Raw genomic sequence first — 25,920 nt, forward strand, 5'->3', positions numbered from 1 at the left:
TGTTTGGAATTTGACATCTAATGGTTTGTTTACAGTGAAGTAGATGTATGAGGATCTTATGTGCGATCCTACCCCCTTTCTGCGAAAATATCTATGGAAGGTTAAAGTTCTGTTAAAAATTAAGATTTTCATGTGGTTCTTGAGTAATAAGGTGTTGCTAACAAAATATAATCTAGCTAAACGTCATTGGAATTGGTGTACAAAGTGTGTCTTCTGTGGGGAACAGGAGACCATTCAACACCTTTTTATTGAATGCCCTTTAGCTAAACTCTTATGGCGTACTGTGAACTTTACTTTTGTTCTTCCACCTCCCACCAATATTACTAATATGTTTGGTAACTGGTTGAATGGAGTAGATAGACAATCTAAGGCATATGTCCGGGTTGGGGTTTCTGCTTTATGTTGGTCTATTTGGAGGAGCAGGACTGACATAATTTTTAATAAAAAAAAACCTTCCTTTCATTTTTTGCAGGTTATCCATATAGTTTTCCATTGGGTCCAACTCTGGGCCCTACTCTCTCCGGAGGGGCAGCGGGATGCCATGGCTTCTGGATGCACTCGGCTCCTGATGGTCGCTCAGGATATCTTGTGCCAGGCTGGTTGGCGACATACTAGAAGGCTATGTTGATTTGTAGTCTTGATATGTGTTTCTTTCGATGGTTGATTTTTGTATCAATCCTTGATGATGAGTGATTTGTAAACAGTACTACTTTGAACACTTTTAAATAAAGGGTTGTGTGCATCACCATGATGCAGAAGCCGGGTAGACCCCATTTCGAGAAAAAAATGTATTTTTTTTAAATCTGCGTTTGGTTATGTTCATTTTCTAGCGGTTTGGTCCCCTCGTGCCCGTGCACGTCAATTTATTTTTAACAAGTTCGATCATTTCGAGTACCTAAGAAAACGGAGCAGGTTAACGCTTAAGGCTTAGTTTGGAAACAAAGTATTACTAAAACTGAAGTATTACAAAACTGAAGTATTTCAGTGCATCGACAAGGAATATTTCAGTTTCTTGATATCATAGTATTTCTCAGTTTTAGGCAATACTTCAAGGTGTTTGGGAGGTGGCTATTTTACGGTACCTTTAACTGGTTGTTCCGTTGCATGCAAGATCCTTTTGACTGACAATGCGCGTGCATATGTGGTAATACTTCATGCACATGGAGTGTGAACGTGAGCGATTTGCACAAAAATAACCCAAAAGTGAAAGAAAAGCACAGACTGACCCTCCGGCGAAACTATTTCACCCATCTAATCCTTTTGTGTGGCGTCCCTCTCATGGACGCCACACATGCCCATGTGGCGCCCGTGCTGCCGACGCCACAAATCCATCCGACGTGGCCCGTCGACGCTGAGCTGGTTAGCCGATCCGACGTGGCAGGCCGTGTGGCGCCGCTCTCGCCGGCGCCACACTTTGAAAGTGTGGCGCTCGTGGCAAGGGCGCCACACATCCACTTATGTGTGGCCGCGCCAGCCCGCCCAGCCCGACCCATCTTCTTTCTTCTCCCTCTGTTCTTCTTCACTCACAGGAGGCGGCCGGTTCTCTCTCTCCCCCTCTCCCCCACCAAATCCACCACCAAATCAAACAAACATTGCATGTGTGGCGCCCGTGGCATCGGCGCCACACAAACAGGATCGCAAAACGGCTAAGTCCCAGACGATTTGTCTTACAATATGTTTTGGGCAATTACAAATGCATGTGTGGCGCCGATGGGAGGGGCGCCACACAGTGCAGTGTGGCGCCAGTGGGAAGGGCGCCACACATTGACTTGTGTTAAACCATGAAAATTCCTACCATATTCCAAGAAAACTGCCCTTGGCATCGGCGCCACACAAACAGGATCGCAAAACGGCTAAGTCCCAGACGATTTGTCTTACAGTATGTTTTGGGCAATTACAAATGCATATGTGGCGCCGATGGGAGGGGCGCCACACAGTGAAGTGTGGCGCCAGTGGGAAGTGCGCCACACATTGACTTGTGTTAAACCATGAAAATTCCTACCATATTCCAAGAAAACTGCCTTCGCGAGTGACTTCTCATATCAACAGCAATTTCATACACACATCATACACATAACATCATCATAGCTAACATCGTAGCACATAGTTTCATACAATTTAAGATAGAATTCAAACAACACGTAGCAATGAAGATAGAGTTCACAACACTCTAAGTTCTAACTATCGGTGTCCGAGCCGGATTCGCCGGTGTGGTCGTGCACGCGGCAGGCTGTGTCGTCGAACACCTTGATGATCATCTCGCCGTCCCCCTCGTAGAGGAAGGTGAGCTGGCAGCCGGGCTCGAGCGCGAGGTCACGGGCGAACTTTTCCCACCCCGTGTGCAGGTACATCTTGCCCTGCCCGTCGAACAGGACCTCCACGGGCCAGCGGCAGAAGTTGCAGCTGGCCTCCCGTAGCTGCAACTGCGCCGGCTCGACGCCATCGACGAACTCGGCGAACTTGTCTGGTAGCCGCTTGATGCCGAGTGGGTCGTCGTCGATGCGGAGGAGGAACTCAAAGCAGCGTTCGTCATGCGAAGACGAGGAGGGTGCAGGTGACGGTGAGCGTGGGGCCGTTGCTGCTCCACCACGGCGGCCCCTTCCCCGGCCCCGGGGGCGCCCAGGGCCACGGCCTCGACCGCCTCGCCGGCCACCAGGACCGGCCATCCTACATGTTTACATCAAACACCATATTATGACCCATTCCACTAACAAATATGAGTTATTCCATCACAAATACTAGGCATATGTAACACATTTGAATGCATTTTCTACGCAAATATTACACATTTCAACACACACATACATAGGGTTTCAACACATACATGTGAAATTTCATATCTACATTTCAACAAATCTATGGTTCAAGCACATGCATACATGAGGCTACGAATTTCAACACATACACTACAAAATAGAGTCCACACAAAAAAATCCATGTCTAGGGTTCATGTCCAAATCTAGCAAGATCTATGAAATTAGTGGATGAATGGAAAAGATTCGAAGGGATTACCTTGAGAAATGGATGGGGAAGAGATTGGTCGGACAGATCTGATGATTTGGTGGTGGATTTGGTGGGGGAGAGGGGGGAGAGAGAGAACCGGCCGCCTCCTGTGAGTGAAGAAGAACAGAGGGAGAAGAAAGAAGATGGGTCGGGCTGGGCGGGCTGGCGCGGCCACACATAAGTGGATGTGTGGCGCCCTTGCCATGGGCGCCACACTTTCAAAGTGTGGCCGGCGAGAGCGGCGCCACACGGCCTGCCACGTCGGATCGGCTAACCAGCTCAGCGTCGGCGAGCCACGTCGGATGGGTTTGTGGCGCCGGCAGCACGGGCGCCACATGGGCATGTGTGCCGCCCATGAGAGGGGCGCCACACAAAAGGGTTAGATGGGTGAAATAGTTTTGCCGGAGGGTCAGTCTGTGCTTTTCTTTCACTTTTGAGTTATTTTTGTGCAAATCGCCTGTGAACGTGTAACTTCTACACCACAGCAGCAGGTGATAAGTTGCAGCTAGCATGTGATCAGCCGCAGCAGTTGTCAGGATATCATGTCAGGCGCTTGCCTCCATGTTTGTGTTCACTCTACTATATGGTATCGGTTTGAGCAAGAGGAGAATCGAACACGCATCTATCAGAAGTTGGAAGCCAACATGTCGATGAACGGATCGGAATAAATCTACACTAATTCATGTCTTCGATCTGCACGGCCACCCAGCCGTGCCGCTCGCCCACTCCCTCCGCGCAGGCGCCTGCGGCAAGGTAGCGCAGCAAGACCAATCGGCCTGCTTTTCCTTCAATGGCATGCCCAGCGTCATAGCCCGCCTCTGTTCCCCCATCTCCACGCCGGCGCACCGATGGTGCAATCAAGTTGGGAAAAAAATCATGCCATAGATTCCCACAAGAATAGACAAGAACCAACCTTCTTTTTTTTGTGCTTAGCTTGCTATCTTCATGGATGAGGAAGACATCGCCGCAATCAGCCGTAGACGAAGAAGGTGCAAGGAGGCAGATGTGTTTTTCGCGTTTCTCCGTTTAGGAAAAAACAGGTCGGGGTGAAGTTTATAATACGTCAAAAAACTGAAGTATTGGAGATACTTCCGTTTCTAAAACCAACGTATTTGTTAGATCCAAACGCTTTGAAGTATTCAATACTTTATTATTTTTAGATACTGAAGTATTTCCAAAATACTTCAAAAAAACTTTGCTCCCAAACAGAGCCTAAACCTCCAAGGCAATGACTTCTCAATGCATAAGAGATTAAGAGGATGTTAGGCAGGTTGTTGTGAACTATATTGTCCTTCCTATTAACTGTACCAAATGCCAATTTCAAATTCGTCTTTTGGCTTTTGAAACTACTATTAGCCACCATTATACTGTTGTTGCCAAAGAGATGTGTGTAAATTAGAGATGCCAATTTTTTGCTAACCAATAAACAAAGGACGTGATTACACTTCGGTCAACCTAGGTTTAGCTTAACACAAGGTCGGTCCCACCAAGTTGAACTTGTCGTTTTCAGCCAGAAAAACTTTCCAAGAATGCGCAACTTGAGGAGTCCGCGGGACTGGACTTTGCGCACGCGCGGCGCGGGCTGGCTCACCTTTATTTGTACATGCTCTCAACAACGACTGCTACATCAGTAGCGGGCCCAACCGTCCAATCAGTGGTGCAACTTATTTTGATGAAAATTTAACCAGGCTTACAATACGTTCGTGCTTGATGAAAATCTAGGGTCCGCCACTAGTTACATCCCTTGGATTTCCCTCTTTTCCACGAAACCAAAGGCAGGGAGAAGAATTACACAGGACTGGCTGCTACATCCGTAATAAAATAAAGAAAAAAAGATCACATGAACACTTAGGAAAACAAAATGAACCTCCTTAAGAGCATCTCCTATCGCGACACTCAAAACGTCCTCCAAAGAAACTTGGGACGTGTCAGACACTTAACCTTCTTTAGTTGCGCGTTCAAAAGGCCGCTTTGGTCTAGGCGTGTACCAAATATTGTTCGGCGTCCCCAACTCATCCCATCTGTATAGACCCTCTATTAGGAACGCCGAACACAACTTTTACACTTGCTTTTTGGTTGGAGGTCACATTTAGGGACGCAGCTGGGACAGGCATGCCCCCAAACGCGGCACCACACACCGAGGGGGCCCCCCCCCCCCCCCCCCCCCAAACGACCAATCTGATGCTTTTACCGGATGTCGTTTGGAGGATGCGACTAGAGATGCTGTAACACCAAGAAAGTAAATCAGATAAGAAAGAGAGAGGGATAAATTAGATTAAATTTAGAAGTAAAACCAAAAGTATAAAATACTACATTAAATAAAAGATTGTACTTATATTTAGTGTAAGAGTGTGTATATATAAAAAAGAGTCTCATAGTACATCAATACATTGTATGAATTATTATTATTATTTCGTGTGTGTAGACTGGTGTGTTGTGTCCAATTAGGTAGTTGAAACACATATGCATACTATTTCATTTTTTCCGATACGGGTCTCCCAGCCTCCATCAATCGATGCGTACAGCTTTTTATTAACATTATTGAATATTTGAGTTACAAACTTATTACAAATCACGGATCACTCAACGTTTCAATGAAAACCAACCATCTAAAATAACAGCAAGGACAAGCCGCCACAAAATCTTCATGTGAACCACTTATCAGTACACCAGCCGCACTGGTTATAGAAATCCCGTGCTACCATCGCCAAGCGGTTGCACCCAATATGCATGTCCTGGCGCGCATCCTCCTGCTGAATAAAGGACCATATATGGATCCAATGGGTAACCAAAGGAACAACCTGCAAAAAGAATGGAAAACTCTTTTTATTAAAAATAAAATCATTGCGAACTTTTCAGATAGCCCAAAATAAAGCGCACACACCCACTCTAATGTGGCATTTATGTTTCTTTGCTACCCACTTAGCCAATTGCCAAAGAGATTGGTCACATTTGAAGGCGCAAAAATATTGAAAGTCATATAAATAATATGCTAGAGTATTTTAGCAAAAGGGCGGATAAAGAATAAATGTTGAATTGTCTCATCTTGATCACAGAAGCACAATTTGGATATGCATACTATTTCCTAGTATGTTTAATAAAAATAATGATTTGTTTCAGGTTATGCCTTACCGTGGTCACAATTTACACATGGCATGTGTCGGCATCTAGAAAGAGCAACACTTCATATGTCCAGTCTAGCTTCGATGTGTGATGGCCTCGAAAGCAAGCATGTTGTTCTACCAAAAAATGAAGGTTAGATTTGTCCCACAACTGTCGGTGTAAAGACGAAGCAGGGCATGAGAACCGGATTTAGATTCGGGGTAGTTGTTATACAAACTGAAGTTAAAATTGTTCATATGGGAGAGTCTTCCTATTCTTAGCATGTTGTGGGTGTAAAACTAGTCAACATCTTTTAAATTAATACATTTGGGGAATGGAGTTTTGGCTCCCGGGTGTAGCTGCTCCTGGTATCTGGACCGTCAGTAAGTCTTTGGAGATTGCTGCAATTGGGACAATACTCTGACACACACGCAACAGAAAAAACAGGGATACGGTAGCGGAGCATTGTACTTTCCTACCGGTGGCCTGCTATACAAACGACGGGCGACGGACTGGACGTGCGGAACAAGACGGGCAGGATTACCTAGACCATGGTGCAGAAATTACATGAGTTAGGGATCTGAATAGTGCAACATTAATACATTAATTTTGGCCCTGGTCGCAAGAGGAGGTCATACTACTCTAGAAGCACATGATCTGTTCACCGTGTTCCTGATCCCGGCGGCTCGCCTGGCGGCAAAGCAAGGAAGGTGGCGCGGGTGCAGAGCAGGCGACCGATTCAACACAACGGCACACCACCGGCGGCGGCCATGGATTTCCCCCGGTGTCAGTTAGTAGGTAAGTGCATGCGATTTCCCCCGATTGGAAATTGTGGGTGCGAAATTTGTCCCTGATTATGACCCGGGGGGTGTGGATTCTGACTACGAGTGCGCAGCTGGGTGATCCAGTGGTGGAAAACGCTGCCTGCAGCCATGCCGGATCGGTTGATTCAGCAACGTGCACTCTGAATATGAATCAGATATCGACTGACTGGACCAAAACGTAAAAAGTTCTGCCCAGATCCCCAGAACAGGGATACATATTCGCAATTTCTGAAAAGTGGAAAATGTCTGCTGGACTGCGTACATAACTATGAGTGGATCACATATAAAAGCAGCCCAGAGTTTGGTAGACTGATATAAGCAACATATGGAAATCATCTTAGCAAAAGAAAAGTCATGTCAACTTGAGAAACCTAGGATCGTGCATTTTCAGTTAAGAAGAATTTTTACCGTGAATGGAGTGTTGTGAAGTTAGTGAACATGAGAGGGGGTAGTGCTTCATAGTTAAAATTTATGTTGCTGAAAATGGCAGGAATCTTAGCCATGTTATAACCGGCGAATTATGCATCCTGGATAGAAAGATATAACTGTTCAGATATATATTGTGTAAATTGTCAGTGTGAATTAGGACTAATCCACACAAAATAGAATAGCATGAATTAGCAGTCCTTGCTAGCAGGTTGCCCCCAGTATCATTTTGTTTGCAGTGGGTGTAAAAGGCGAAATGATGATGAAATAATTGGTATCTTTGAGTGTTTTGTAGCCATAACTAAACCTTGGTAGCTGTTGCGAACCAGTGTAGGGTAAGGGTGGGTCAAGCACCACCGGACAGGACGCCATGTCCTTCGAGACCAAGTGCTCTTGAGAATTCAATACGTGGCTACGCAGAAAAGCTGGGCGATGAAATCATAGATCCCTGCCTTGGAACAACTTTCGATTGGCTAAGTGAGGCTTGTGAGTTCTATAACCTCTACTCCTGGGAACATTTGTTTTAGGATAACATATGTTTGTCGGGGTGAGCAACCATATCCAGAACATCATATGGTGGAGTTATGGTGCGGGATGAACAGGTGCAAAGCTTCAAATGAGTCAAGGCAAGGCACACAAATGAGCATTTAGCGTGAGAAGTGGAGCAGATTCGAATTTGAGTTTAAAGTAATAGGAGACATAGAAGAATTTGACTGTGAGTACTAAACCACATTTCCGATACATTTGGTACTAAACTATTATACTTCTTTATCCTTATTTTACCCTACCCTACCATAGTCTTAATAAGTACAATATTCCAATACTCGCATGAATGGTTAAACACATAACGATGTTTATGAAAAATTACTTATAGCGGTCATTGCCTTTGATTTATAATGTATACCGAACAAAAGCTTGCTTCTGCTAAATTTAAATCGCATATTTTGATAAAAGTTCTCTCATATTTATTTTTTCATGATTTCATAAATTATATAGTACATAGGTATGTGTTTGTTTATGTATTTTAATATCCTTAAATATGATGATAGAGATCTAAAAAGTATACACTCGAACAAAGCTTCTAGAGTATAATTAGAAGCATCCACGGGTGTGTCTAACAAGTTGAGTTAAGTAATGAGTTAACAACATGTGCACGTTGATGTCTGCAAGAGCACGAGTTCGCTAAAGCATATGGTTCTTTAGATAGTGTTTTTGTATGGTGTTTTGGTTGTAATCATGGTGTCACCGGCGTCGAGTGAAGACGGCCCAGACAACATGGGAGGTCGTTGCCTACTTAGGGTCTCTTCCTAGTTGGGCCAGCTCATGCCAAGTTGATTCGAGGGAGTCAACGACTAAGAAACCAAGGAGACTTTGTCATAAAAGAAAATTAGCATAGGTTAACTCGTATTAGGACTTCAAGGCTTGTACTGACTCAGGTTACCATGTAAGCCCCCTGCCAATTCCTTTATAAGGTGGCACAGGACATCCCTTAGCGGAGAGAGAATAAGAAATGCGAACCAACAGATAGCACAACTAACATTAGCTTATATGATTAGCTTATGCCAGCGAGTGATCTTGCAATCAATATACAATCAATGATAGTAGAAGCAGGAGTCCAGAGCGAGGGGTCGAACCTAGGTACATCATGTACTGATCATGTCCCTGGTAGCTAATGCATACATGTTATTTGTAGTTTATTGTGTCATATTTCATGTCTTGGACCCACAATGTTTGTGTTGTATCACTTTAAGGGATGTAATACTACTAGTGAAACGGTGTTTTATTGGTGTTATGTTAACGACTTGCATTCTACAATATGTACTGGTATACTGAGTCACCGCAGTTGGTATCAGAGCAAATGTTTTAATCTCATGATTAAAACCCTTTAAAGGAGATCTATAATTTGGCAGTGTATATAGGAACTTGTTTAGCTAAATCAAATATTCATATGACTTGAGATGGGTATTCACTTGAGAAAAATCCTGCCACACTTGAGTCAATCTTTCTTACCTATTTTTGACAAGTAAAGTTAGTTACTTTGCTTCATTCCCAAATTACTAGAACACCATTGAAGCTTCAAGATAGTAGGTGATAATAGACCGCAGTTGGTATACGATACATGGTAGTCCAAAAAGAGGATACAACCATAACGAAGATATCCTATTGAAAGATGTATACCAAAACAAGTAGAGGTTAAGAGTCATACAAAGTTGTCATATGAGTGATGTTAAATAATAAAGATAAGTATATGGGGTACTATAGTCCTAAAATGAGTCGGTCATATGAGGTAAGGATGGACCTAAGAACATGCACTACGCCAAAAATGCTTACCAGTGATGGGCGTGTTTTCCGCACTACTGACAGTAGAGCCGAACACTATTAGTATATTGTCACTGGTAACCCCTTCACATGACGTTCATGTAGGGATTCGTAGCATAGAAAACAAAAAATTTCCTACCGCGAGAACGCAATCCAAGCCAAGATGCAATCTAGAAGATGGGAGCAACGAGGGGATGAACGAGACTAACCCTTGAAGAATTCCAAAGACTACAAGAGGAGGCTCTCGTTGCTGCGGTAGACGATCACTTGCCGCTTTCAAAAGCGCGTAGAAGATCTTGACGGTGCCACAATCGGGCAGCACCTCCGTACTCGTTCACACGTTCGGTGTTGATGAAGACGTCCTTCTCCCCGTTCCAGCGGGCAGCGGAAGTAGTAGATCCTCCTTGGAATCCCGACAGCACGACGGTGTGGTGGCAGTGTCGACGGAGATCTCCGGTGGAGTTTCGCTAAGCATATGCGAGAGAGGTGGTGGAGGAGAGGTAGCTAGGGTTTGGGGAGAGGGGGCTTGGGCGCCGGCCCTCAAAGGGGTGCGGCCAAGGCTAAGCCAAGAGTGGCCGGCCATCCCCTCCCCTCCTCTCTTTATATAGGTGGAAGCCCCAAGGATTAGGTCTAAAGTCTCCGAATAAGACCCCAACATAAACCTTCCATATGACCAAACCTAGGGGGAGTGGGACTCCCCCCTTTCCTTGGTGGGGTGGCCGGCCACCATGGGGAGGAGTCCACTTGGGACTCCTCCTCCCTTAGGCTGGCCGGCCAAGGTGGGTGGAGTCCCTCTGGGACTCCACCTTCCATGCTGATTTCTTCCGGACTCTTCTAGAACCTTCTAGAACCTTCCAGGAAAAATACCGGATCATTTTCAAACCTAGAAAATGACTTCCTATATATGAATCTTATTCTCCGGACCATTCCGGACCTCCTCGTGATGTCCTGGATCCCATCCGAGACTCCGAACAAAACTTCGAACTCCATTCCATATATCCATATCTACTTAAACGACATCAAACCTTAAGTGTGTCACCCTACGGTTCGCGAACTATGTAGACATGGTTCAGACTTCTCTCCGACCAATAACCAACAGCGGGATCTGGAGATCCATATTGGCTCCCACATATTCAACGATGACTTTAGTGATCGACTAAACCATTTACATACGATACCGATTCCCTTTGTCACGCGATATTTTAGTTGTCCGAGGTTTGATCATCGGTATCTCTATACCTCGTTCAACCTCGTCTCATGACAAGTACTATTTACTCGTACCGTGGTATGTGGTCTCTTATGAACCATTCATATGCTTGCAAGCTATTAGACGACATTCCACCGAGAGGGCCCAGAGTATATCTATCCGTCATCGGGATGGACAAATCCCACTGTTGATCCATATGCCTCAACTCATACTTTCCGGATACTTAATCCCATCTTTATAACCACCCATTTACGCAGTGGCGTTTGATGTAATCAAAGTACCTTTCCGGTATAAGTGATTTACATGATCTCATGGTCGAAAGGACTAGGTAACTATGTATCGAAAGCTTATAGCAAATAACTTAATGACGTGATCTTATGCTACGCTTAATTGGGTGTGTCCATTACATCATTCATATAATGACATAACCTTGTTATTAATAACATCCAATGTTCATGATCACGAAACCATGATCATCTATTAATCAACAAGCTAGTTATACAAGAGGCTTACTAGGGACTCCTTGTTGTTCACATAACACACATGTATCAATGTTTCGGTTAATACAATTATAGCATGTATGCAAACATTTACCATAAACACAAAGATATATTATAATAACCATTTTATTATTGCCTCTTGGGCATATCTCCAACAGTCTCCCACTTAGAGTCAATAATCTAGTTTACATTTGTAAAGATATAACACCTTGGCCTTCGGGTGCTTTATCATGTTTTGCTTACGGGAGAGGTTTTAGTCAACGGATCTGACACGCTCAGAAACGTATGTATTTTGTAATTCATTTGTGTCTCAACGCATCACTCATTTCCAAATGAGTCGGCATTAAATATGTTTGGTCTTCTGGTGGAACCTTAATTCCGCGGTCTGAAATATGTCACTAATATTGTCACACACAATATAGCTTCAAAGTTCTGACACTATCAGAACTACACCAAGTTCTCAAAGAACCTCTTGACTTAACATCCTCAGTCATTGTCAAAACAATGACATACTCTGCCTTCATTTGTAGAATCCATCACAATATTTAGAACACATCTAAATCTAGCATAGACTTATTCTAGCTCATTGTGCTACCTTTTAAACAACACTTAGCCTAATTGAGATTGAAATTTATTTTTATATGCGACAAAACTAATATCGGTGCAACACATTACATCGATTTGTTTGTCATTACACCGTACAAAATTAAATATATATATATCCTTGGTTCTTCTAAAGTACTCAAGGATATCCCTACTGTTTGTCCAATAATCATCACATGAATCATTCTGGTATATGCTCCTAACTCTTTAGAGCATAGGACATCTGATTTTGTACATATTCTTCATGATCTAAAATCACTCATGTGTTTTTACTCATTGAGTGTCAATTACACTCAAGTCTTGTTAAACTTTCGCATGAAAAGAACACCTTCTTAATATTTCTATATTGAACTACTTCAATATCCATTCTATGTACTCTGACTTAAACTTATTATGTGTTTTAATCTATCTTCATAGATCTTAACACTAAATATGTTTTAGTCCTTATCCTTTCATTAAGTTAATTCTCAATGAAACATTTTTAATCAAGTATATAATTACATCATTTATAACCAACTATATGTCATCTACATAAAGTATTATAAAAATGTCTCAGCGCTCCCACTTAATTTTTTGCAAATGCAAGCCTCTTCATCATTTCGGATGAAATCCAAAAACTCTTTGACTATTTCATCTCGTGAAGATTCCAACTCCGCAATACTTACTTCATCCAATTGAAGTTTGTATACCTATCTATTATTCCACGGACCAGCAAAACTCTTGGTTTCTATCTTGTATACACCTTTAATACACACTTCTGTTAAGTAATGTATTTTGCCATCCTACTAGTATATCTCATAAAAGAAATATGTAGTGATTACTAGAATAATCCATATAGACCATAAGCATTGCTACGGAAGATCTAATCTTATCGCAGTCAACTCTTTGAACTTTGTCGTAAACAACTTTTCGACAAGTCGAGCTTATTCAAGGATATTACATCCAAGTCCATCAATTTCATAGATCCATTTACTTTCAAAAAGTATTCATCTATCATGGATTTCATGGCGTGTAGCCATTTTAACTTGAGTCGGGGTCCATCATAACTTCTTTGTTTGTAGTTGGTTTATCATTGTTCAAAATCAATCCTTTGTCCACAAATCATTTATTTGACCACAAAGTAAACCATACCTACAAGGTTCAATATGTACTTCGATCTCCATGGCTAAAACACTTTGTAGTCATGGGAGCCATGATCGTCGTGACCGCTTTCGGAACCAATTCCGATGCTGCGCTTGTTGGAGATATGCCCAAGAGGCAATAATAAAAGTGGTTATTATATATCTCTATGTTTATGATAAATGTTTATATACCATGCTATAATTGTATTAACCGAAACATTGATACATGTGTGATATGTAAACAACAAAGAGTCCCTAGTATGCCTCTTAACTAGCTTGTTAATTAATGGATGATTAGTTTCATAATCATGAACATTGGATGTTATTAATAACAAAGTTATATCATTGTATGAATGATGTAATGGACACACCCAATTAAGCGTAGCATAAGATCACGTCATTAAGTTATTTGCTATAAGCTTTCGATACATAGTTACCTAGTCCTTATGACCATGAGATCATGTAAATCACTTATACCGGAAAGGTACTTTGATTACATCAAATGCCACTGCGTAAATGGGTGGTTATAAAGGTGGGATTAAGTATCCGGAAAGTATGAGTTGAGGCATATGGATCAACAGTGGGATTTGTCCATCCCGATGACGGATAGATATACTCTGGGGCCTCTCGGTGGAATGTCGTCTAATGTCTTGCAAGCATATGAATAAGTTCATAAGAGACCACATACCACGGTACGAGTAAAGAGTACTTGTCAGGAGACGAGGTTGAACAAGGTATAGAGTGATACCGATGATCAAACCTCGGATAAGTAAAATATCGTGTGACAAAGGGAATTGGTATTATATGTGAATGGTTCATTCGATCACTAAAGTCATCGTTGAATATGTGGGAGCCATTATGGATCTCCAGATCCCGCTATTGGTTATTGGTCAGAGTGAGTACTCAACCATGTCCGCATAGTTCGCGAACCGTAGGGTGACACACTTAAAGTTGGATGTTGAAATGGTAGAACTTGAATATGGAATGGAGTTCGAATATTTGTTCGGAGTCCCGGATGAGATCCCGGACATGACAAGGAGTTCCGGAATGGTCCGGAGAATAAGATTCATATATAGGAAGTCATTTTATAAGATTTAAAATGATCCGGAAGGTTCTATGGAAGGTTCTAGAAAAGTCCGGAAGAAACCACTTTGGAAGGCGGAGTCCCAAAGGGACTCCACCACCATGGCCGGCCAACCCTAAGAGGGGAGGAGTCCCAAGTGGACTCCCCTAAGGGGGCCGGCCACCCCCCTCCCAAGGAAGGATGGGAATCCCACCTCTAGTGGGAGTCCTAACTTGGGTAGGTTTCATGTGATATGGAAGGTTTTGGTTTGGGGTCTTATTCGAAGACTTGTAGACCAACTCTTGGGTGTTCCACCTATATAATGAGGGCCAAGGGGAGGGGGCCAGCCACCCCAACACCACAAGGTGGTCGCACCCCTCAAGTGGCCGGCGCCCCCCTCTCCCCAAACCCTAGCCGCCCCACTCCTCCTTCTTCCCCGCACGCTTAGCGAAGCTCCGCCGGGATTCTCCACCACCACCGACACCACGCCGTCGTGCTGCCGGATTCAAGAGGAGATACTACTTCCGCTGCCCGCTGGAACGGGGAGGTGGACGTCGTCTTCATCAACAACCGAGTACGGAGGTGCTGCCCGTTCGTGGCGCCGTGATCAAGATCTTCTACGCGCTTTTGCAGGCGGCAAGTGAACGTCTACCGCAGCAACAAGAGCCTCATCTTGTAGGCTTTGGAATCTCTTCAAGGGTGAGACTCGATAATCCCCTCGTTGCTATCGTCTTCTAGATTGCATCTTGGCTTGGATTGCGTGTTCGCGGTAGGAAAATTTTTGTTTTCTATGCAACGAATCCATACAGTGGTATCAGAGCCGTGTCTATGCATAGATGGTTGCACGAGTAGAACACAATGGTTTTGTGGGCGTTGATGCTCTTGTTGTCTTTAGTTTGAGTACTTTGCATCTTTGTGGCATAGTAGGATGAAGCGGCTCGGACTAACTTTACATGACCGCGTTCATGAGACTTGTTCCTCGTTCGACATGCAACTTGTATTGCATAAGAGGCTTTGCGGGTGTCTGTCTCTCCTACTATAGTGAAGATTCAATTTACTCTTCTATTGACAACACAAGTATCACCGTTGTGGTTCATGTTCGTAGGTAGATTAGATCTTACTCGAAAACCCTAAACCACGTAAAATATGCAAACCAAATTAGAGACGTCTAACTTGTTTTTGCAGGGTTTGGTGATGTGATATGGCCATAATGTGATGATGAATATGTATGAGATGATCATTATTGTATTGTGGCAACCGGCAGGAGCCTTATGGTTGTCTTTCAATTTCATGTTGAGTAGTATTTCAAAGTAGTTGTAATAGTTGCTACATGGAGGACAATCATGAAGACGGCGCCATTGACCTTGACGCTACGCCGACGATGATGGAGATCATGCCCATTGATGATGGAGATCATGTCCGTGCTTTAGAGATGAAGATCAAAGGCGCAAAGACAAAAGGGCCATATCATATCACATATGAATTGCATGTGATGTTAATCCTTTTATGCATCTTATTTTGCTTAGACCGCGACGGTAGCATTATAAGATGATCCCTCTCACTAAAATATCAAGATAATAGAGTGTTCTCCCCTCGTATGCACCGTTGCATTGTTTGTCGTTTTGAAGCATCTCCTGATGATCGGGTGTAATAAACTCAACATACAACGGGTGTAAGCCATGTTGCACACGCGGAATACTTGGGTTTGCTTGACGAGCCTAGCATGTACAGACATGGCCTCGGGACAACGGAAACCAAAAGGTTGAACATGAGTCATATGGATGATATGATCAACATGTTGATGTTCACCATTGAAGCTACATCATCTCACGTGATGATCGGTTTTGGTGTAGTGGATTTGGATCGTGTACCACTTAACAACTATGAGGGATGTTATATTAAGTGGGAGTTCATTAGTAATTAGATTAAAACATGAACTAATTATCATAAACATAGTCTGAGTAGTATTTTGAATTAATTTTGTAATATTGGCATCCGTTTTCTACCATGCGCTAGTCTTGTTATTGAGATAGAAATACTGTTAAAATCTGACAAGAAACTTTACGGATTGGTACCGTATTGTTAAAGAATCAAGAATTGATTAAGTCCTATTGCAAACTTTTAGTAAACCTCACATTGTTGATTCAAAGAGCTATGGTTTCAATTAGTACCTAAAGTTATCTTGTCTCCATAAAACTTGAAGTTCAAATCTGTTTGAAAAGTAAGGAGCTGAAAATTTAGTTTTCAGAAATAATCAAGGTATGAGATATATGTGATATCTAAGACCTTATTGCAAGATGATAGAATATAATTTGGTGAGACTACATAAACTCATAAGTTTTATGGGAATGTATGAAGGTTGAAGACGCAAGGCATCCCAATCCTCCAATTATTGGGGCACTAACGATATTCGCATATCCATGAAGTGATTGTCCTTAGTATGCACTGTTGCTAAGACTCGTTGTTTCGAAGCATCACGTGATGATCGGGTGTTATAGATTCTACGTGTGCTTACAACGGGTGCAAGCCAGATTTGCACATGCGAATACTGAGGTTAAACTTTACGAGCCTAGCATGTACAGACATGGTCTCGAACAGTCATCATGATATGATGGATAAAATTATGAGTGAAATTATTCATCATATTACAAAGTTACTAATAGTGAAATCTGAAACACTTGTCATATGATGATCAACTTCAAAGTAAGAACCTCAAGGTTATTGGTATTTGACCAACAAACCTAGAAGTTATTGAAGGAGAAATGTTTTCTGAATAATGAGGAAAGCTAAAAGAGAAATTACAAAAGATATTTTGGCAAAAAGAAAAGACTAGAAAGTGTAGCTCAGGTGTATATAAATGATATACATGTTATGGTTGTATTCCTAGTTAAGTCACACTATGAAATTCTTGGGTATTAGTACTATATTGGTTGGTATGAAGTATCATACAAAACAACGCAATACAAGAATACAATGGCCTAAGTGACTGACAAGAAATATGATAGGAATGCACGTCTGGAACAAAATAAAGTGTTATTATGTTCGTCGTTAGCATTCTATCTAGCCCTTAGAATTTATAATAAAGAACTTAATAATTGTTATTTTGCTCTGGTCAAATGAAAACAATGAGTTGTTTAAATTATGACATTACTCCATGTACGATGGATAAGTTATTATAAATCTTAATGGTGAAACACACATACATAACACTGACGCTAAAAAGCCATAAGACAAATGATTTGAATTCCACTTATTTGTGGAACCGCCATTTAAGTCATGTTAGAAAGGAACGCATGAAGGAACTCCATGCAAATGGATTTTTTGGAGTCATTTGATTTTTGAATCATTTGGCGCTTGCAAATCTTTTCTAAAGAGAATGATTAAAATACCGTTCATAGGCCAAGAGTTGAACGGGCAACAAACTTAGTGGAAAAATACATGATGATGTATGTGGTTCACTGGGCATAGTTGTGTGCGGGAGATTCTTCTACTTCATGAAAACTTTCAACAATGAATTGAGTATATATGTGGATATATTCAATAAGGAAGAAGTTTGAAACATTTGAATGGATTCAAATAAATTTCAGCATGAAGTGGAAATCATCATAATAGAAAAGTCAAATATCTATGATTGGATCATGGTGAAAATATTTGAATTACGAGTTTTAGCGAACATCTAAGAGAGTCATGAAATTGTTCTACAACTCACATTTCTTGGAGTATCATAATGATGATATAGTATCCGAGAGTGAAGGAGATATGCCCTAGAGGCAATAATAAAGTGGTTATTATTTATATCTTTATGTTTATGATAAATGTTTATATATCATGCTAGAATTGTATTAACCGTAACATTAGTACATGTGTGATATGTAGACAAACAAGAAGTCCCTAGTATGCCTCTTAAACTAGCTTGTTGATTAATGGATGATTAGTTTCATAATCATAAACATTGGATGTTATTAATAACAAGGTTATGTCATTATATGAATGATGTAATGGACACACCCAATTAAGCGTAGCATAAGATCTCGTCATTAAGTTATTTGCTATAAGCTTTCGATACATAGTTACCTAGTCCTTATGACCATGAGATCATGTAAATCACTTATACCGGAAAGGTACTTTGATTACACCAAACACCACTGCGTAAATGGGTGGCTATAAAGGTGGGATTAAGTATCCGGAAAGTATGAGTTGAGGCATATGGATCAACAGTGGGATTTGTCCATCCCGATGACGGATAGATATACTCTGGGCCCTCTCGGTGGAATGTCGTCTAATGTCTTGCAAGCATATGAATGAGTTCATAAGAGACCACATACCACGGTACGAGTAAAGAGTACTTGTCAGGAGACGAGGTTGAACAAGGTATAGAGTGATACCGAAGATCAAACCTCGGACAAGTAAAATATCGCGAGACAAAGGGAATTGGTATTATATGTAAATGGTTCATTCGATCACTAAAGTCATCGTTGAATATGTGGGAGCCATTATGGATCTCCAGATCCCGCTATTGGTTATTGGTCGGAGTGAGTACTCAACCATGTCCGCATAGTTCACGAACCGTAGGGTGACACACTTAAAGTTGGATGTTGAAATGGTAGTACTTGAATATGGAATGGAGTTCGAATATTTGTTCGGAGTCCCGGATGAGATCCCGGACATCACGAGGAGTTCCGGAATGGTCCGGAGAATAAGATTCATATATAGGATGTCATTTTATGTGAATTAAAATGTCGCGGAAGGTTCTATGGAAGGTTCTAGAAGGTTCTAGAAAAGTCCGGAAGAAACCACCAAGGAAGGTGGAGTCCACATGGGACTCCACCTCCATGGCCGGCCAAGCCTAGTGGGGGAGGAGTCCCAAGTGGACTCCCCCTTAGGGGGCCGGCCAACCCCCCACATGGGAGGTGGAACTCCCACCTTTGGTAGGAGTCCTAGTTGGGCTAGGTTTCCCCCTCTTATGGAAGGTTTTTGGTTCGGGTCTTATTCGAAGACTTGGACACCAACTCTTGGGGATCCACCTATATAATGAGGGGCCAAGGGAGGGGGCCGACCACCCCAAGACCACAAGCTGGCCGCCCCCCTTGAAGTGGCCGGCCACCCCCTCCCAAACCCTAGCCGCCCCCCTCTCCTCTATATCTCCCGCGTAGCTTAGCGAAGCTCCGCCGGACTTCTCCACCGCCACCGACACCACGCCGTCGTGCTGTCGGATTCAAGAGGAGCTACTACTTCCGCTGCCCGCTGGAACGGGAGGTGGACGTCGTCTTCATCAACAACCGAACGTGTGACCGAGTACGGAGGTGCTGCCCGTTCGTGGCCCCGGAACCGATCGTGATCAAGATCTTCTACGCGCTTTTGCAAGCGGCAAGTGATCGTCTACCACAGCAACAAGAGCCTCATCTTGTAGGCTTTGGAATCTCTTCAAGGGTGAGACTCGATACCCCCTCGTTGCTACCGTCTTCTAGATTGCATCTTGGCTTGGATTGCGTGTTCGCCGTAGGAAAATTTTTGTTTTCTATGCAACGTTATCCTACAGTGGTATCAGAGCCGTGTCTATGCATAGATGGTTGCACGAGTAGAACACAATGGTTTGTGGGCGTTGATGCTCTTGTTATCTTTAGTTTGAGTACTTTGCATCTTTGTGGCATAGTGGGATGAAGCGGCTCGGACTAACTTTACATGACCGCGTTCATGAGACTTGTTCCTCGTTCGACATGCAACTTGTATTGCATAAGAGGCTTTGCGGGTGTCTGTCTCTCCTACTATAGTGAAGATTCAATTTACTCTTCTATTGAAAACATTAGTATCAATGTTGTGGTTCATGTTCGTAGGTAGATTAGATCTCTCTCGAAAACCCTAAACCACGTAAAATATGCAAACCAAATTAGAGACGTCTAACTTGTTTTTGCAGGGTTTGGTGATGTGATATGGCCATAATGTGATGATGAATATGTATGAGATGATCATTATTGTATTGTGGCAACCGGCAGGAGCCTTATGGTTGTCTTTAAATTTCATGTTGAGTAGTATTTCAAAGTAGTTGTAATAGTTGCTACATGGAGGACGATCATGAAGACGGCGCCATTGACCTTGACGCTACGCCGACGATGATGGAGATCATGCCCGAAGATGATGGAGATCATGTCCGTGCTTTGGAGATGAAGATCAAAGGCGCAAAGACAAAAGGGCCATATCATATCACATATGAACTGCATGTGATGTTAATCCTTTTATGCATCTTATTTTGCTTAGATCGCGACGGTAGCATTATAAGATGATCCCTCACTAAAATCTCAAGATAATAAAGTGTTCATCCTTAGTAGCACCGTTGCCAAGACTTGTCGTTTCGAAGCATCTCGTGATGATCGGGTGTGATAGAATCAACAAGTGCATACAACGGGTGCAAGACAGTTTTGCACATGCGGATACTAAGGTGGCCTTGACGAGCCTAGCATGTACAGACATGGTCTCGGAACACGTGATACCGAAAGGTAGAGCATGAATCATATGGTTGATATGATGAACACTTTGAGTGTTCGCCATTGAAGTCACACTTTTTCTCGTGATGATCGGGTTTAGGTGCGGTGGATTTGGTTCGTGTGATCACTAAGACAATGCGAGGGATATTGTTTTGAGTGGGAGTTCACCTAGATTTTTAATTATGTTGAATTAAAATTTGAACTCAATTTGTCATAAACTTAGTCTAAACTATTGCAAATATATGTTGTAGAGATAGCGTCCCCAATCAATTTTAATCAGTTCCTAGAGAAAGAGAAACTTAAGAGCAACGGTAGCAACTTCACCGACTGGTTCCGTCATGTGAGGATCTTCCTCTCTGGCGGAAATCTGCAATTTGTGCTTGATGCACCGCTAGGTGACCCTCCTGCAGAAGATGAAACCGATGAAGTAAAAGCTGTTTACGCAACTCGGAAAACTCGGTACTCTCAAGTTCAGTGTGCCATCCTGTGCAGCCTGGAATCCGATCTTCAAAAACGTTTTGAGCACCATGATCCTCATGAGTTGATGAATGAGCTGAAAGCTATATTCGAGACTCATGCGGCAGTGGAATGCTATGAAGCATCGAAACATTTCTTCAGCTGTATGATGGAAGAAGGCAGCTCCGTTAGTGAGCACATGCTCGCCATGACCGGGCATGCGAAGAAACTCAGTGACTTGGGAATAGTGATTCCTAATAGACTGGGGATTAATCGTGTCCTTCAATCACTGCCACCAAGTTACAAGAACTTTGTGATGAACTACAATATGCAGAACATGAACAAGGAGTTACCTGAACTCTTTGGCATGCTAAAAGCTGCTGAGATTGAGATCAAGAAAGAGCACCAAGTGTTGATGGTCAACAAGACCACCAGTTTCAAGAAACAGGGCAAGTCTAAGGGAAAATTCAAGAAGGGTGGCAAGAAAGCTGCCACGCCTCCTATGAAACCTAAGAACGGCCCTAAGCCTGATGCTGAGTGCTATTACTGCAAGGAGAAGGGACACTGGAAGCGTAATTGCTCCAAGTATCTGGCTGATCTGAAGAACGGCCTTGTCAAGAAAAAGAAAGAAGGTATATCTGATATACATGTTATAGATGTTTATCTCACTGGTTCTCGTTCTAGTACCTGGGTATTTGATACTGGTTCGGTTGCTCATATCTGTAACTCGAAACAGGAACTAAAGAATAAACGAAGACTACTGAAAGTTGAAGTGATGATGCGCATTGGAAATGGATCCAAAGTCGATGTGATCACTGTCGGCACACTTCCTCTACATCTACCTTCGGGATTAGTTTTAAGCCTAAATAATTGTTATTTCGTACCCGCGTTGAGCATGAACATTATATCTGGATCTTGTTTAATGCAAGACGGTTATTCATTCAAGTCTGAGAATAATGGTTGTTCTATTTTTATGAATAATATCTTTTATGGTCAAGCACCACAAAAGAATGGCTTATTTCTATTAGATCTCGATAGTAGTGATACGCATATACATAACATTGATGCTAAGTGAATTAAATTGAATGATAATTCTACTTATATGTGGCAATCGCTGCCTTGGTCATATTGGAGTGAAACGCATGAAGAAACTCCATACTGATGGATTACTTGAATCACTTGACTTTGAGTCACTTGATAGATGCGAAGCATGTCTAATGGGAAAAATGACAAAGACTCCATTTTCTGGTATGATGGAGCGAGCTACTGACTTATTGGAAATTATACATACCGATGTATGTGGACCAATGAGCGTAGCATCGCGCGGTGGTTATCGTTATGTTCTAACCTTCACAGATGATATGAGTAGATATGGGTATATCTATTTCATGAAACATAAATCCGAAACTTTTGAGAAGTTCAAGGAATTTCAAAGTGAAGTAGAAAATCAACGTAATAAGAAGATCAAATTTCTACGATCTGATCGTGGAGGTGAATATCTGAGTTATGAGTTTGGCATGCATTTAAAGAAATGCGGAATACTTTCACAATTGACACCGCCAGGAACACCTCAACGAAACGGTGTGTCCGAACGTCGTAATCGAACTCTCTTAGATATGGTTCGTAGTATGATGTCTCTTACTGATTTGCCGTTATCATTTTGGAGTTATGCATTAGAGACAGCCGCATTCACTTTAAATAGAGCACCATCAAAATCCGTAGAAACGACACCGTATGAATTATGGTTTAATAAGAAACCTAAGCTGTCGTTCCTGAAAGTTTGGGGTTGCGAAGCCTATGTAAAGAAGTTACAACCGGACAAGCTAGAACCCAAAGCGGAGAAATGCGTCTTCATAGGATACCCTAAGGAAACTATAGGGTACACTTTCTATCACAGATCCGAAGGCAAAATCTTTGTTGCTAAGAACGGAACCTTTCTTGAGAAAGAATTTCTCACTAAAGAAGTGACTGGAAGAAAAGTAGAACTCGATGAGATTGATGAATCTATACTCGTTGATCAGAGTAGCGCAAAGATCGGAAGTTGTACTGTACCGCCTACACCGGCAACAGAGGAAGCTAATGATAATGATCATGAAACTTCGAACGAGGAAACTACTGAACCTCGCAGATCGACAAGGGAACGTGCCACTCCTGATTGGTATGATCCTTGTCTAAATGTCATGATTGTGGATAACAATGATGAGGACCCTGCGACGTATGAAGAAGCGATGATGAGCCCAGATTCCAACAAATGGCAAGAAGCCATGAAATCCGAAATGGGATCCATGTATGATAACAAAGTATGGACTTTGGTAGACTTACCTGATAGCCGAAAGGCTGTTGAAAATAAATGGATCTTCAAGAGAAAAACAGATGCTGATGGTAATATTACTGTCTATAAAGCTCGACTTGTCGCAAAGGGTTTTCGACAAATTCAAGGAGTTGACTACGATGAGACTTTCTCACCTGTAGCGAAGCTAAAATCTGTGAGGATTTTGTTAGCAATAGCTGCATTTTTCGATTATGAGATTTGGCAGATGGATGTCAAAACGGCGTTCCTTAATGGAGACATTGAGGAAGAGTTGTATATGGTACAACCCAAAGGTTTTGTCGATCCTAAAAATGCTGACAAAGTATGCAAACTTCAGCGTTCAATCTATGGACTGAAGCAAGCATCAAGAAGTTGGAACCGACGCTTTGATAAGGTGATCAAAGACTTCGGGTTTATACAGTGTCATGGAGAGGCCTGTATTTACAAGAAAGTGAGTGGGAGCTCTGTAGCATTCCTGATATTATATGTAGATGACATATTATTGATCGGGAATGATATAGAACTATTAAGCAATGTTAAAGGTTATTTGAATAATAGTTTTTCAATGAAAGACCTTGGTGAAGCATCGTATATATTAGGCATCAAGATTTATAGAGATAGATCAAGACGCCTAATAGGGCTATCACAGAGTACATATCTGGACAAGATTCTAAAGAAGTTTAGAATGGACGAAAGTAAGAAAGGGTTCTTACCTATGTTACTAGGCAAGGTATTGAGTAAGACTCAAGGACCGGCTACGGCAGAAGAAAGAGAAAGGATGAGTAATATCCCCTATGCCTCGGCAGTAGGATCTATCATGTATGCCATGCTATGTACTAGACCGGATATAGCACATGCTGTTAGTTTGACTAGCAGATATCAAAGTGATCCAGGAATGGAACACTGGACAGCGGTCAAGAATATCCTGAAGTACTTGAAAAGAACTAAGGATATGTTTCTTTGTTATGGAGGTGACCAAGAGCTCGTTGTAAACGGTTACACCGATGCAAGTTGGAACACTGATCCTGATGACTCTAAGTCACAATCTGGGTACGTGTTTATATTGAATGGTGCTGCGATGTCTGGGCAAGCTCGAAGCAGTGCACGGTGGCAAAGTCTTCAACAGAATCAGAGTACATAGCGGCTTCAGAGGCTTCATCAGAAGCGGTATGGATGAAGAGGTTCATTGTAGAGCTCGGTGTGGTTCCTAGTGCATTGGACCCATTAATCATTTACTGTGATAACATGGGTGCCATCGCCAATGCACAAGAGCCAAGGTCACACAAGAGGCTGAAGCATATCAAGCTGCGTTACCACTCGATTCGCGAGTACATCGAAGATGGAGAAGTAAAGATTTGCAAAGTACACACTGATCTGAATGTAGCAGATCCGTTGACTAAAGCTCTCCCTAGGGCAAAGCATGACCAACACCAGAATGCCATGGGTGTTAGGTATATTACGATGTAATCTAGATTATTGACTCTAGTGCAAGTGGGAGACTGAAGGAGATATGCCCTAGAGGCAATAATAAAGTGGTTATTATTTATATCTGTTGGGGGGATAACCCCCGGTATGCCAAAGGCATGCCAAACCGGATGGTTTGAGCCATCAAGATACCGGTTTAATGTTCTTACCGGAAGCCTAGTAGGAATCCGGGAGAGCAAGGCTAAGCCGGTATCCCCAAAAGGGGTATGCCGGAACCCGGTATAGAAGATACCGGAAAGGAGAGCCTGTCGGCAGGTCTGGTCAAAGATTCTCTTCAGAGCAAGAAGACAAGGATGAGCCAAGCAAAGTAACTTTATTCAGAGCCCTGGCGCCAAAGAGAGAGGTGACGTCCAAAGAAGCCGGAGGACATCAGCAGCCCTGATAAAAGAAGGCCCCGGTGTCATCTATGATTAAAGTAGCTTTGTACAGTAGCTCTGTAAAGTAGTTTGTCCAGTCAAAGATGCCGTTAGGGTTTCTTGCAGTGTAAGCCACCCTCTCCCCTATATAAGGAGAGGGGGCAGCCCTTCTTCACGGGCAAGCAAGTATGTACGCGCGTGTGTAGGAAGGCAGAGCCTGTAACTTGTGAATCAATGAAAATGGTGATCTAGAGGGAGTTCTTCCTTGTGTCTTTCTTCTTCAACCTCTGGCCTTGGCCAGGTTCTTGAGGAAACCATCCGGAATCTCTTCCCACCTGATCGCAAACCCTCCCCCGAATCCTCTTGCGTCCATTCGGCCCCAATCTAAGCCATCCTATGGCATCTGCTCGTTCACCACGATGACAGTTGGCGCCCACCGTGGGGCATGAAGTGGCGCTTGATGGAGTTCACATTCGGCGGGCGTCCTCGAGGTCTCCGGCGAGCGTACGGTGTCCGCGTTGGTGCAGAGCATCTACGCCATGGACTTCATCAACGACAACGCGGGCTGCTTCGCCAACGGCGGCGTCTTCCCCAAGAACGGCCGCATCATCGAGTTCGGCAGCCACCGCGTCTACCTCGGCACCGTCCCCGTGCGCCAGCGC

Source organism: Lolium perenne, chromosome 1, assembly GCF_019359855.2.
Source record: "Lolium perenne isolate Kyuss_39 chromosome 1, Kyuss_2.0, whole genome shotgun sequence".
Taxonomy (NCBI): Eukaryota; Viridiplantae; Streptophyta; class Magnoliopsida; order Poales; family Poaceae; genus Lolium; species Lolium perenne.